The sequence below is a fragment of the Coffea arabica genome, chromosome 11c, assembly GCF_036785885.1.
Source record: "Coffea arabica cultivar ET-39 chromosome 11c, Coffea Arabica ET-39 HiFi, whole genome shotgun sequence".
Lineage (NCBI taxonomy): Eukaryota > Viridiplantae > Streptophyta > Magnoliopsida > Gentianales > Rubiaceae > Coffea > Coffea arabica.
The window spans coordinates 39,916,417-39,931,400 of NC_092330.1; the positions used below are offsets into that span (position 1 = coordinate 39,916,417).

A 14,984-nucleotide genomic window follows, 5' to 3' on the forward strand; every position below is an offset into this window, starting at 1 on the left:
TCTTATAATTCTATAACTTCCTAGGATATTTACGGTAATCAAATTATTGTCCTTCGCATTCATTTCCTATTTCCTTCACTTATTTTTTCATGAAAAGCTCCTAGAATTGATTGATATTAGTTGAATGATAGTTGATATTAGTAATTGAAGCCCTATAAGTTATATATAACTTCATCTTTCATCCTTCAAAGTCTAATTAAGTAGTAGCTAAGTTGGTCTTCATGAATCATGATTGATCTTCTGATATTTTTCTAAACCAAATATTCATTAAAAGTTAATCAATCAGTGAATGAAACCACAACCAAATGAAATGAAAGATATACTAGTTCTTATTTTCAATACAATTAAGAATGTAAATTGATTATACGGTAAAATTTTTAAGAAAATATTTACTTGCTAATTAACGTGATCCATGTTCTTCACGTAAAATCACATGATTGAGAAAAGATTTCATGTGTATATACTACATAGAATTAAAAATCTCATATGCAAGCTATGTAAACATAATATTAAATCAATATAACATTGTAAATAGTCATTAATTTTGTTTAAATTTAAAAAAAATGATAACTCATGCAAACTTCATTATCAAAAATTGGTATTTAGAAAACTGTGTTAAAGAACCTTGAAAAAAGTTATCTCTGGTAAAATCAAAATCAACTCGAATTAAAAAAAGCTTGCCATGCCCACAGTATAAGATTTAAATTTAAAACATTTTAGTCTTTAGGGACTTCTATTGCAAAATCTCCAAAATAAATGTTCAAAATTTCAACCGAGCAATTTCCCACACCCTTCCTCCATCCATTCACCTAAAACTCAATCCCAGCTGTCCATCACAGCCCCCAAACCCTACAACCCCACCTATAAATTGCCCTTTTCAAAATCACGCACAAAAGGAATTCTCAAAAAATCAAACAAAGACATTTCATTTCCTTTCCTTTCCTTTCCTTCCCTTCCCTTACCCAATTTCCTCATTTTCATCCCCCTCCTCTACCTCAACTTCTCAATCAGCAATTCATTCTCAAACAAACCGGTGTCGTTTAGCATTTGTGCATGGAAGCCCACAGAACCGGCAGTCAAACGACGACGTTGGCGGCGTCCTCCGTGTACGAGAGATGGGAGGAGATGTACGTTTCCAGCGATAAGGGGAAGAGAGAAGTGCACTATTTTCTGAAAAGAAGGAACGGTGATGGAGGATTAGATCTGGCGGTGGTGGGAAAAGAGAAAACGCTGAGGCATATGTCGTATCATTACGCTTTTAAAGATAGAGAACAACGTTTTTTGCTTCCTAAGCTCCGGTCAAGGCGCGAGGTCATTGATTGGTTAAATTCTGTTGTCAATCCAGGTACGTAAGCTTTGGGTTGTTTTTTTTTTTTTTTAAATTGGTTTGGGATGGGATGTGTGTTACGGTGAATAAAAATTGTCTCTTTACTCTCTTATAGACCTTTGCTTTTTAGGGGAGAAGAGCTAACGAGGATAGTGTTGATATGGGTACTGCAAAGAATTTGAAGGAGAAAAAGACATTTTGATATGGTTGAAATTTGGGTTTTCGTTTTGGGGATTGTTTTTGGTAAAGTGGACTTTTGGATTTTATTGAAATTCCGGAGATTGATAAGGAAAAGCGGATTAACAATTCTGTTGAAATTTTGGATTTTTTAATTGGGATAAATGGGCGCCCTTACGTGATAATTAGGTAGGTTAGCCCATTTCTGATAAATTTTTTGTTTTGGGTTGTCAGATATGTAATTTTGCAAAGCTGGATGGTCTGAGCTCCATTCAGTTAATTAAAAGAATAGAAGATTGTGTGATTAATAAAGGACATGCGGACCTGGTGGATGGAAGTTTTCCTTTAAATAAAAAAATTCCTAAAGAAGTTTAGAATAAATTCTGTAGAATGTTTGGTGAAAGATTGAACTTTTACTCTTTTTTTTTTAAAAAAGAAAGATTGAACTTTTAGAGATTGTTTAGTCTTTGGAGTGTGGATTAATTTTGTAAAATTTGCTCGCCCAAAAAAAATTGTTGAGAAAATTTTGGTAAGCCTTCAATTAAAGTTTCTGACCAAGAGTGTGATAGGTATTTTCCTTTCATAGCAATGTTTTCTAGAGTTGCTTTGGCAAGAGTATATATTTTTTTTGTATTTTCTTGCATAGTTTCGATATCTTCGAGTGTATGTCTGTGTATTTGGGTTTGTTTTGATCTATGTAGATCTGCAATTTGTTTTGTTTTTAGGGAGCTAGTTTTACCCAAATTGCCCTGTTGATAAATCGTTTCCCCACTTTTTTGCGGTAAAATTGTGTCCCTATCGTCTGCTGTGTGGTTTGAAGACTATGGTTACAAAAGCTTTCATTTGGATGGAGGAAAAAATTTACTGGTCTGCAGAATTTTTAAAGTTATTGAGAATTTTGTTAATGTTCCCTCAAAGTTTTTGTATTTGTTGTATGAATGGTGGCAAGTGGCGGCTTCCTTTATGATTTGAAAATGATTTTTATAGCCTGATCAGACGCTGGTCTACAATTTGTTTTTTTTTTTGAGCTAGTTTTGTGCAAATAGCCCTGTTGATAAATCGTTCCTCACTCTGTTGCGGTAAAATTCTGTCCCCATTGTCTGCTGTGTGGTTTGAAGACTATGAGTTACAAAAGCTTTTATTTGGATGGTGGAGGAAAAAATTTACTGGTCGGCGGAATTTTTAAATTAATTGAGAATTTTGTTAAATGTTCCCTCAAAATTTTTGTATTTGACATATGAACAGTGGCAAGTGGCGCCTTTATGATTTGAAAATGAAAACTGATTTTTATATCCAGATCAGATGTTGGTCTCTTTTTCTTGCATCTTTCCTTTATTCTTAAAAGGAAAAGAGAGAATTTTTTTTTTTAATTTCATTTAGTATGAGATTGCGTGTTCATGTCTAAATGTTCTGGGCCGGCAGGTGGTAATGTTGTTCAGTAGTGAGGACTGCATTTACATTACAATGCTTCTCAGAACAATTCCATTATTGTCTTTCTAGTTTTGTGACCTTCAGGAAAAATTAAATTGTTCATGTCTTGTTTTTGCTATATTGTTCAGTGGTAGTTGGCATTTTCAAGTACTAAATGAACCCTTTACTGACTTTTTCCAGACCAGGATGTGGTTTTTCTTTTAACTTTTCTGTAAATATCATTGGCGCTTCCAGAGTTGTTTTGAGAATGGCTTGATGGTTGTAGCTGGCATTAGCATCTCCTATGGATTGCAAAACAAGTTCACGTCTTTTAGAGATTTATTTTTGTCCTTGCATTCCTTGCACCAGTCAGGGTCAATTATCTCAATATGGTGCTCATGCTTTGGAGGACTGACCATGATTTGGTCTGCAGGGATGCAAAAGCCAATATCTAAGAGCTGCTTGAGCAACTTGTGGCTCCCTTGCCCTTATTCTAGGTTGACTTCTAAATTATTTTCTCATGGCCAATATTACTTCTCCACTGTTAAAATGTGTTCTGTGGTGATTTTGTAATAATTTCTTAGTTGGTGATGATATTTATATGCATAATCACTTTTAGTAATCTCTCTGTCTTCTGTGCTTAGATTTGATGTCTTGCATATTCAGCTTTTGTTTAATTTTATAGTTGCAAATATCAATATGTGCAACTTCATGTACTGTGTGTGTATGCCCCCCACGGTGTTATATTAATTTTATTGCTGGTTGTGACGAGTGATCGTACAATGTTATTTTGCTAAGTTTTCAACTGTCTTCATTTTTGATTTCAGAGTTACAACCACATCAGTCAGTTAAATCTGTTGGCACTTACATGGCAAGCAGAGAAGGCAACAATCAGGATTCACATGTGGTAAAGGTTAGATTCATTTTATTGCCTTTTTCTGCCATTCTGGTTCTTATTGTTCTATGGATGCACTGGTAAGATGGATTTTGGTGTATTGAATTCTTTTTTAATAGAACTTGTTTGATGTTTAAGTGCAGAATGTGAAGCAGTGCTCTAAAGAGGTTATGTGGTTAGGTTCACCCTGGACATGCAGGAAAAGGCGGAGACATTACCAGTCATTTTGTCGAAATGGAGTTGAAATTGCAGTAAGTCCTTTTCCAGCATTTTTGCTTTATGAGTTGATATTTTGCAACTTTTAGTACATAAATTTGACATCTACACCCAAAAAAAGATGAATTTACATTACGCAAATTTGTCCCTTTGTCCTTCTTTCAGGTTCATGATTTTGTCTATGTCTTGGCTGAAGAAGACGAACGACTTGTTGCTCATTTAGATGATATGTATGAAGATACGAAGGGCAACAAGATGGTTGTGGTACGATGGTTTCACAAAATTGATGAGGTTGGTATTGTTTTGCCTCAATCCTACCGTGACAGGGAGATTTTCTTCTCTCTTTGTCTTCAAGATCTCAGTATTGAATGCATAGACGGACTGGCAACTGTTCTTAGTCCTCAGCATTATGAACAATTTCTGAATGGGGCAAAACATACTCAGTTGGAGCCATTCGTATGCCACAGGCAGTTTGACAATGATGAAATCAAGGCATTTGACGTAACTCAACTTAAAGGTTACTGGAAACAGGATCTATTGAGATACACTTGTCCTGTTGATGATGGTCCAGAGGTGGAAAGAAATCCTAGTGATGCTGCTGCGAATAGACCCAAGAAGAGGCTCCGATGGTCTGAAGAGTGTGACACGAACTTTCAATCTGCCAGCCAAAAAGTCGACGTTAATGCTACTTTACAAAGTTGCAATGGCAGTCTAACCAGCTCTAAAGTTGTAATGGGGTTGTGCCGTCTGAAAGAATTGTCTGCTGCTTCATTTGGTAACATTAAACTGGAGAAAAAAAATTCGCAGCATCTAAGCATTGGTTCTCAAGTTGAAGTGCTCTCTCAAGATAGTGGTATTAGAGGCTGCTGGTTCAGAGCATTCATTGTGAAGAAGCACAAATAAAAGGTGAAAGTACGGTATCAGGATATCATGGATGCCACTGATGAAGCCCAAAATCTGGAGGTGAAGACACTGATTTTTCGTCATTTTATCTTTTATATTTTTCAACTGACTTAGGGAAATGAAAGTTTCATTTACTTGTATGGTTGCCTTAAATAGCAAATGCAGCTTACTGTTCTGTGACTAGAATTAGGCATTTTGTAGTTATACTTCTGATAAATATTTATACTTGTCTTGTAGGAGTGGATTTTGGCGTCCAGGTTGGCTGCACCTGATGAGTTGGGTGTTCGAATCTGTGGGAGGAGTATTGTCAGACCTGTACCATGGACCAACAAGGGTAAAGTTTCATGGGTATTTAATGTTGGAACCCTTGTTGATGTGTGGCGGCATGACGGGTGGTGGGAAGGCATAGTTGTTAAGAAAGAATCTGAAGATCGTCTACATGTTTATTTTCCAGGTTTGAGATACTTTTGCTGTTTATATGGATATGCATAGGTGCATGCCATATGTTGCACGCCTATGCCTTTCAGTGTTTGCCTCTGTTGTGAATAGACACTGAGTGCTTCTTTTTTTATATGTATTTTCAGGAGAAAGGCAGGAGCTGATCTTTGGTTGTGGTGATTTGAGGCATTCACAGGAATGGTTGGAAGATGGATGGAAGCAGCTAAAGGAAAGGTCAGATCTTGTATCCGTGTTATGTGGACCTGAAATAAAGCAAGATATTGCTAACTGCGGCAATGTTAAACCAGAGAAAGCTGTCTTGTGTTATGATAGAGATGTTGTTGACAATTCTGTGGTGGATATGGGAGAGGAGAAGTTGAATGAATTGAAAGTCATCCGAGATCTCTCAAAAGATGATTTGCTCTCACAATTGAGATGGAAATCATCAGGGAGAAGACGACGTAGTAGGAGCCCCGTTCACAAGTTGCAGCTTGCTGTTCATGACAATAATAAGCGAGTTGAGGATTCACACAAGCAAACCTATCGGAAATATTTTGGTCTGCCCTTGAAGGTGGATCCCGACAACTGCAAGTATAGGGGTGATTCTTCTTTTGGTTCTTCAATCGTCTCTCCATTGTCAAACTTGGTTATGACTCGATGACGGTTCTTCTTGGGCTTTCAAGTTCTTACAGGATTGATTGAAGATCTGGACACATTCGTGGAATTGTTTTACATGTATATAATAGTCTCCTGGGTTTTGGCTTTTCACCATGACTCAATTTTTTCGTTGATGCGGGAAATGTGTATAAGAAGTTGCCGAGGTATCTCATCTGACGCAATGACCTTTTGTATGAACAAGTAGCAGTAGCCTGAGGCAGTACAGAATGCGAAGCCACAGGCAACGTTGTTGATGTAGTAGAAAGAATGACCACTTTATTTAGGCTAATTTAATACCTCATAACACTTGACGTGCCTTGTTACCAGCTGGCCGAGAATACTTCTTGTAATCTCTCTTTATATTCTTGTTACCGGCTACTAATTGAAAGTTCTTCTCGTCTGGCATCAAACGCCGCTTTTGTGTTTTGGAATTGGAATTGATAATCAATCTGATCATATTTCCTGTCCGAAGCTGTCGTCGGTTCGCGATTTTGTTGTGTTTTATTACACATTTATCTCTATGGGTCAACGACGTTTTGCCTATTGGAGGGAGCGTGCCAGCCTGGCACTCGCTGAGTTGGCGGAAGTCGAAATGAGAGAGTAAACCGAATGCCCATCGCTTCTGGTTAGGGATTGAGTGTGTTGCTGAGCTGATGCATGCATTTGGAAGCTCAAACGCTTTTGTTAACGCCATGGTACTACCTACTACGTGTACGGTGTCAAACGCAAAATGAATTGGTCGTGGAAACTCAAGGGAATGATAAATTAGTTTCAAGTTCTTTTCTCCCAAGCAGGAAAAGGGAGGTCATTTTCTTCCCTTGTTAGAAAACAGGGTGGGTGGGAGATGGAAGAGTGTACTGGGGGGACTCTTGCTTACTCAGTTCATTATATGGTGAAATAAAGTACACGGACATTTTTTAAGTTATGATTTTCCTTGACATTTTTCCAAATTCATCCACTGTTTGGAATTGGATTTTGCCCGTAAAAATGAAGTTGCGAGGGTATGCTTAAGGGCCTCCGAACCTAAAGAACCTGCAATTTATCAACTCCATTACAACTATAATAAGAAGGATCGAGTGACTCTTTAAATATTTTATGTTAGGTGAGGATGCTCACCTCGGACACGCGGGTGTCCGAGGTGAACACAAGTCTCGTCCCTCATCGGAGCTCATCCCTGTCTTGAGCACAACCCCAGAGCTCGGCTTCATCACTAGTCCACCGTGTAGGTGACCTCGGCACATCCACCTCGGCTGCACGCTGATGATGTCAGGTGGGTTGACATCATCAGGACCAGCACTTTATCTGAAAAGCACGGGAGACACTTAATGGCACCTGCACCATATCCTCCGTCATCACTCCCAGGCGGCTACAGTGTCAGAGTCAGACCTCCTGACAGCAGACAGAGCCGTAATGCCAGAGAGTGGGTCCCGCTAGCATGAGCCTTCCGTCTTGACCACCTCTCTTCTATAAATACCTCACTCACACTCCCAACAAGTAAGCATACACTGTTCATTAACTCATTCTCATTATTCTGGTTCTCACACTAACTTGATCGTCGGAGTGATCTCAGGGGAGAAGCCCCGCCATTCACTTCGGACAAGAGGTTGACTTCGGACAAAAGAACTCACCTCACCTCATCTCAGAGAGGACTGATTCAGGTCGGTATAGCTACCAACCAAAAATCACCTCCTCAATTGGCGCCGTCTGTGGGAACGAGACTACTGTTACTAAAATGAGATCCACGCGCTCCAGAAGTGGTCGAGTTCCCTCAACTGGGGCTGGGCAGACCTCGGGAGCCCAGCAAAATCGCATCTCTGAAGAGCAAGGGTCCCCGAGGACCCAGCCTGACAACGAGGAGGCCATCGCCAAGATGGCCGAGTTCGTATCACACAACCCTACCATTTTTGAGGAGCTAGGAAGGTACCTCAAAAGACAGGGGAAAGAAAAGGCCGAGTCTTCCAAGAGGAGGCCGACGAAATCTCCTGAAGTGCCCTCAGATGAGGACTCGGATGAGGGGCGTCTCTCACGGAGTACCTCCAGGCGCGCCTCCTCCAAGGCGACTTCTAAGCTAGCTTCCATCTCCCGGGCGTTTTCCCGGGGACTGCTAGGGAAGCGAGTTGAGGACCCACCTCGGCGCCCCGGGGGTCTGGCTTCGGACTACATGAGGGCTCCGCCCTTCACAGATGACATCAATGGGGAAAGGGTGCCCCCGAACTTCAAGCTCCCAAACTTGCATACCTACGATGGCCGAGATGACCCCGAGGATCACCTCCGCGCCTTCATCTCCGCATTCCGACTCTACTGCGTCCCCGACGCTGTGATCTGCCGAGCTTTCCCCATCTTCCTACATGGGACTGCCCGGAAGTGGTTCTGGAGTCTGGAACCAGGGAGCATTTCCTCCCTGGACGAGCTGATAGACCGGTTCATCCACCGCTTTGTATCATCTCGACCAATCACCAAGACTTCAGCTTACCTCTTGAACCTGCAACAGGGTCAGGGCGAGTCCCTTCGCTCGTATGCTCAGAGGTTCAACGAGGAGAATGTGCAAATACCTGATCAGAACGAGCAGGTAACTCTCGCGGCCTTTACCAACGGGTTGGTGGCCGGACTTTTCAACACCGAAATCCATCGGGATTACCCTCGTACACTTCACGAACTCTGGGAAAGAGTGGACCAGGGAATCCGAAGTGAAGATGTGAATCGCATGAAGCGAGAAGCCCAAGCCTCTCGTACGGGACAAGATGCCCGGAGAAGGAAAGACATCGGCCGAGGTGAACCCGGCCCAAGTGGCACTTCAAACCCACCACGGGACCGCCGGAGTGTCTTTGACCGGATCGTGAAAGGAAGATCTTCCACCTCGGATGCTGAGCTAACACCGCTCAATTCCAGCCGATCTCATGTCTTGGCTGTGATGAGGCAGAACCACCTCGGCCGAACACCTCCTGAGATCCCTGGAAGAAGAGATAGGAGGAACTCCAGCCTCTACTGTGCCTACCATCGAGATGTTGGGCACGAGACCGAAGACTGCAACGATCTGAAACGAGAGATCGAAAATCTAATTCGGCAAGGACACTTGAAACAATTTGTCCGCAAAGATGGAAGCTTCGGACGAAGTGCCTCCCACCGGGAGAGCCGAGGTCCTCGCCGAGAAGACAGGCGGGACACCAAGCTCAACTGCCGAGGTCCTGAGGACCAGAAAGGGGACCAAAGGCCTCCACGCGACGGGTCACCAGGCTATGGTCCAAACATTGCCGGGGTGATCAACACCATCTCAGGTGGTTCCACGGGAGGAGACAGCCAGAGCTCCCGAAAGCGGACCTACCGCCAAGCCGGCATGGATGTGGCCGAGCCGAGCTCGAGGCTGTCCGAGGTCATAACCTATGGTCCCCGCGACCCTGTCCCCGCTGCCTCCAGCAATCACGAGTCCTCACAAACAATTATATAGTCAAGAAGGTCTACGTTGACCCCGGAAGCTCGGTAGACGTCCTGTACTACCGAACTTTCGAGAGTTTGAAGCTAACCCGGGAACAACTCACTCCGGTCAGAACTCCCCTTGTCGGCTTCGGGGGACACGTCGTCCACCCGGAAGGCATGGTGAATTTAATGGTGACTATCGGGCGTCATCCCCGTTGCCGAACTGTGCCTGTCAGCTTTGCGGTGGTCAAAGCGGACTCTCCTTACAACATGCTGATAGGCCGGCCCACGCTCAATGCCTTGAGAGCCGTATATTCTACCTACCACCTAAGTTTCAAATTTCCAACACCAGAGGGGGTGGCTGAGGTGAGCAGTGACGTGGGCGCCGCCCGAGAATGCTACCTCGCCACCATCCAAGCCGCAGTCGGACCTTAGCCCCCGCCGAGGTCAGAAGAAAAGAGGCCGGCTGTCCTCTCCATAAACTGCATCGACCCTCATAAGGCAGGAGAGCCCAGCAGTCTTGAGCCAGGGGATGAAGTGGAACAAGTGGTCTTGGATGAAGCCCAGCCTGACCAAGTGGTCCAAGTAGGGGCCGGACTCCCTTCATCCCTGAAAGAAGAAATGATCTCCCTGATCAAGGACCACCGAGACATCTTTGCGTGGTCCGCAGATGAAGTGGTCGGAGTGCCACCCGAGCTTATGACTCACCAACTTAACGTTAACCCACAGGCCCGACCTGTGCGGCAGAAGCGAAGACACTTCGGCGCCGAACGCAGCAAGGCCATATCGGACGAGGTCGACAAGCTCTTGCCGGCCAAGATGATCCACGAAGTCCAATATCCGACCTGGTTGTCCAACCCAGTCATGGTCAAAAAGGACACCGGCGGATGGAGAATGTGTGTAGACTACACCGACCTCAACAAGGCCTGTCCCAAAGACTGCTACCCCCTCCCGAGGATAGACACCCTCGTCGACTCGGCGATGGGGTACGAGATCCTTTGCTTCCTAGATGCCTTCAAAGGGTATCATCAAATAGGAATGAGTGAAGAGGACCAAGAAAAGACGGCGTTCTACACCGACCAAGGTGTTTATTGCTACACCACCATGCCATTTGGGCTAAAGAACGCCGGGGCGACCTACCAAAGGCTGATCAACCGACTGTTCAAGAATCAGATCGGCCGTAATGTGGAGGCTTATGTGGATGACATCCTCGTCAAAAGTCTCGCCATTTCATCCTTCCTGTTAGACTTGACGGAAGTCTTCGGGGTCCTGCGAGACTCGAGGATGAAGCTGAATCCCAAGAAGTGCGTCTTCGGCGTCACCTCGGGAAAATTCCTGGGGTATCTGGTTTCCCACCGGGGAATCGAAGCCAACCCCGACAAAGTCAAGGCCATTCAAGATATGTCCCCACCTCGGAACCTCCGAGAAGTCCAGAGACTGAATGGATGCCTAGCCGCACTGAACCGCTTCTTGTCCCAATCAGCTGAGAAGGCCTTGCCCTTCTTTAAAGTGCTGAAGAAGTCTGATCAGTTCGCCTGGACTGAGGAGTGTCAGTCTGCCTTCGACCAGCTGAAGCAGTACTTGCACCACCTGCCCACTCTCGCTTCACCTCGGCCCGAGGAGAAGCTCTACCTCTACCTCTCTGCAGCCGACGAGGCTGTCAGCGCTGTACTCATCCGAGATGAGGGCACCCAAGTGCCGGTCTACTACGTCAGCCGAGCTTTTCGCGGGCCGGAAACTCGATACGCTCAGGTGGAGAAACTGGTGCTGGGACTAGTCCATGCCGCTCGGCGGTTGAAGCCCTATTTCTTAGCCCATCCTATCTCGGTCAGGACTGACCAGCCCATTCGGCAAATATTGGTGCGACCCGAAGCTTCTGGTCGCCTCACCAAGTGGGCTGTCGAATTGGGAGAATATGACTTGTCCTACGAGCCACGCACCGCCATAAAAGCTCAAGCTTTGGCTGACTTCCTTGCTGAGCTCACCTTCACGGAAGGACCGGAGTCCACCTCAGCCTTAGCCGAGGTGTCCTCCTCACCCCAGTGGACATTGTATGTCGATGGATCCTCCAACGGAGAAGGCAGCGGAGCCGGACTTCTCCTGGAAGGACCTCAGGGAGAGGTGTGCTCCTACGCCCTCCGCTTTGGCTTTCCAGCCACCAATAATGAAGCCGAGTACGAGGCCTTAATTGCTGGACTCCAGCTGGCCCGAAGGCTCGGCGCCCAGCAAGTCCACGTCCGCAGTGACTCCCAACTCGTTGTGCGCCAAGTTCTTGGTGAATACGAGGCTAAGGATGAGACCATGCAAAGGTACCTCTCCAAAGTTCACCAACTCACCGCATACTTCAAGTCATTCGAAATCCAAAGAATCCCCCGGTCCCAGAATAAGCGAGCCGACGCCCTATCCCGGCTGGCCTCCACTTCATTCTCTGACCTCAACAAGACGGTCTTAGTGGAAGTTCTGAATGAACCAGGATATGTGGAAGAGGTGGCCTGCCCCGTCCACTCCGAAGATACTTGGATGACCCCGATCATCCTCTTCCTGAGTCAGGGAACCCTTCCCGAAGACCGGGCCGAGGCGAGGAAGATACAACGCAAGCCTGCTCGATACGCCCTCCGCGATGGAGAATTGTACAAACGCTCTTATCTCGGCCCCTGGCTGAGGTGTGTCACTCCCGAGGCCGGACGTCATATCCTCCACGAGATCCACGAAGGCCTGTGCGGAGCTCATGTCGGCCACAGGATGTTAGCCAAGAAAACTATGCTCCTTGGATACTTCTGGCCATCACTTCGGCAAGACGCCCAGGACCTCGTTCTCGGCTGTCCTTCCTGCCAAGTCCACGCACCCGAGCATCACCAGCCCTCAAATTTCATGGTCCCCATCACTTCACCTTGGCCATTCGAGCAATGGGGGACAGATATCATAGGTCCTTTCCCTAAAGCGGTCGGGGGCTATACCTTCCTGGTGACGGCTGTGGACTACTTCACTAAGTGGGTCGAGGCCGAGCCACTTCGCACCATCTCGGGGCTGGCCATTCAGAAATTCTTTTGGAAATGCATTGTCTGCCGCTTCGGCATACCTCAGATCATCATCTCGGACAATGGGAGACAATTTGCCGAGAACCCATTCAAGACCTGGTGCGAGAACCTCGGCATCAAACAACACTTCACTTCGGTAGGCCACCCCCAGGCCAATGGTCAAGCAGAAAACTTCAACCGGACTCTCCTGCATGGCCTCAAGACCCGACTACACCGAGCTGGGTCATCTTGGGTGGAGGAACTCCCCAGTGTCTTGTGGTCATATCGGACCACGCCGAGGTCAGCGACTCAAGAGACCCCATTCTCCCTGACCTACGGAGCCGAGGCTGTCATCCCGGCTGAAATCCTTACCCCCATCCCTCGGCTGGCAGCCTATGCCGCCGAGGTGAACGACGAAGAGAGGCTGCTGGACCTCGACCTCGTCGAAGAACGAAGGGACCTCGCCTCCGCCCGGATAGCTTCTTATAAGAACACACTGGCACACTATTACAATGCCCGGGTCAGACATCGTAGATTCCGCCCTGGAGACTTGGTTCTCAGAAAAAACTCAGTCAGCCGAGCTGAGTCTCAAGGAAAACTGTGCCCAAAATGGGAAGGCCCCTACCGAGTTGTGGAATCTGACCCTAAGGGGTATTGTAAACTGAGTTACCGAGATGGCTCATTAGTGCCGAGGTCTTGGCACGCCGAGAACCTTAGGTTGTATTATGCTTGAAGTTGTGACTTCATTCAGTTGTTTCATCCAATTATCTTGTCAAGTTATGACTTCAGCTATTTAGTTATTTTTCAACGATATGATGCCCAGCATCTTTTATTAAAAAATAAGGGGGACAAACAAGGGATGAAGTCAAAGCAAGAAACAAAAAGCGCTGAGATGAGAGGAAACAAACTTTCATTTAACAGAAGTATTACAAAAATTACAAGGCCGAGGTCGGAGTGCTACTAAACACTTCACCTCGGCCACCCCCTTGAAGCCTACAAGCCTAAACCCCCGTATCGGCTGCATCCCCGGTCTTGGCTCCCTCCTGGGTATCCATCTCTTCGGCCTCCTTTCCGCCGGGGTGAACTTCATCTCCAGGCTCTTTGCCGACGTCCCCTCCGGCTTCGTCTCCCCCGGCATCCTCTCCAGTTTCTTCCTCTTCAACCCCCTCGAACACTTCGTCGATTTCGGACAGCCATTTGTTGAACTCGGCCTGGACCTCGGCCAGGTCCCTTCCAGCCTGGAGGCTCTCAGCCATCCGGTCGCACAACTCCTTGGAGTCCTCGTTGTAACTGACACTCTCTGCACGAAACGTTCCACTACTTCACGACGTGACGGTTACGTGCCGACTCACTCTCCAGGTCCCTTCAACTGACATGCCCACGTGTCACGTCCCCGCACCTTCCGGAGCAGGCTCGGGACACCGACTCTTCACGAATTCGGCAGAAGGAAGCCTCGGTACCTCCCTGGCCCGAAGCTCCCGAGGCTTAGGGGGCTTATTGAGGATGCTCACCTCGGACACGCGGGTGTCCGAGGTGAACACAAGTCTCGTCCCTCATCGGAGCTCATCCCTGTCTTGAGCACAACCCCAGAGCTCGGCTTCATCACTAGTCCACCGTGTAGGTGACCTCGGCACATCCACCTCGGCTGCACGCTGAAAACAAGGGATGAAGTCAAAGCAAGAAACAAAAAGCGCTGAGATGAGAGGAAACAGACTTTCATTTAACAGAAGTATTACAAAAATTACAAGGCCGAGGTCGGAGTGCTACTAAACACTTCACCTCGGCCACCCCCTTGAAGCCTACAAGCCTAAACCCCCGTATCGGCTGCATCCCCGGTCTTGGCTCCCTCCTGGGCATCCATCTCTTCGGCCTCCTTTCCGCCGGGGTGAACTTCATCTCCAGGCTCTTTGCCGACGTCCCCTCTGGCTTCGTCTCCCCCGGCATCCTCTCCAGTTTCTTCCTCTTCAACCCCCTCGAACACTTCGTCGATTTCGGACAGCCATTTGTTGAACTCGGCCTGGACCTCGGCCAGGTCCCTTCCAGCCTGGAGGCCCTCAGCCATCCGGTCGCACAACTCCTTGGAGTCCTCGTTGTAACTGACACTCTCTGCACGAAACGTTCCACTACTTCACGACGTGACGGTTACGTGCCGACTCACTCTCCAGGTCCCTTCAACTGACATGCCCACGTGTCACGTCCCCGCACCTTCCGGAGCAGGCTCGGGACACCGACTCTTCACGACTTCGGCATAAAGAAGCCTCGGTACCTCCCTGGCCCGAAGCTCCCGAGGCTTGGGGGGCTTATTGAGGATGCTCACCTCGGACACGCGGGTGTCCGAGGTGAACACAAGTCTCGTCCCTCATCGGAGCTCATCCCTGTCTTGAGCACAACCCCAGAGCTCGGCTTCATTACTAGTCCACCGTATAGGTGACCTCGGCACATCCACCTCGGCTGCACGCTGATGATGTCAACCCACCTGACATCATCCAGGACCAGCACTTTATCTGAAAAGCACGGGAGGCACTTAATG

The 14,984-nt window shown here is 46.8% G+C and overlaps 1 pseudogene across 1 annotated transcript; it reads left to right on the top strand.

Moving 5' to 3' along the window:
• Positions 1-820: 820 nt before the first annotated feature.
• Positions 821-6,433, top strand: LOC113716682 (uncharacterized; annotated as a pseudogene). The gene is made up of 6 exons (XR_011822892.1): positions 821-1,345; positions 3,742-3,827; positions 3,953-4,060; positions 4,191-4,988; positions 5,166-5,382; positions 5,513-6,433. The product of XR_011822892.1 is annotated as an uncharacterized protein (transcript).
• Positions 6,434-14,984: the final 8,551 nt, after the last annotated feature.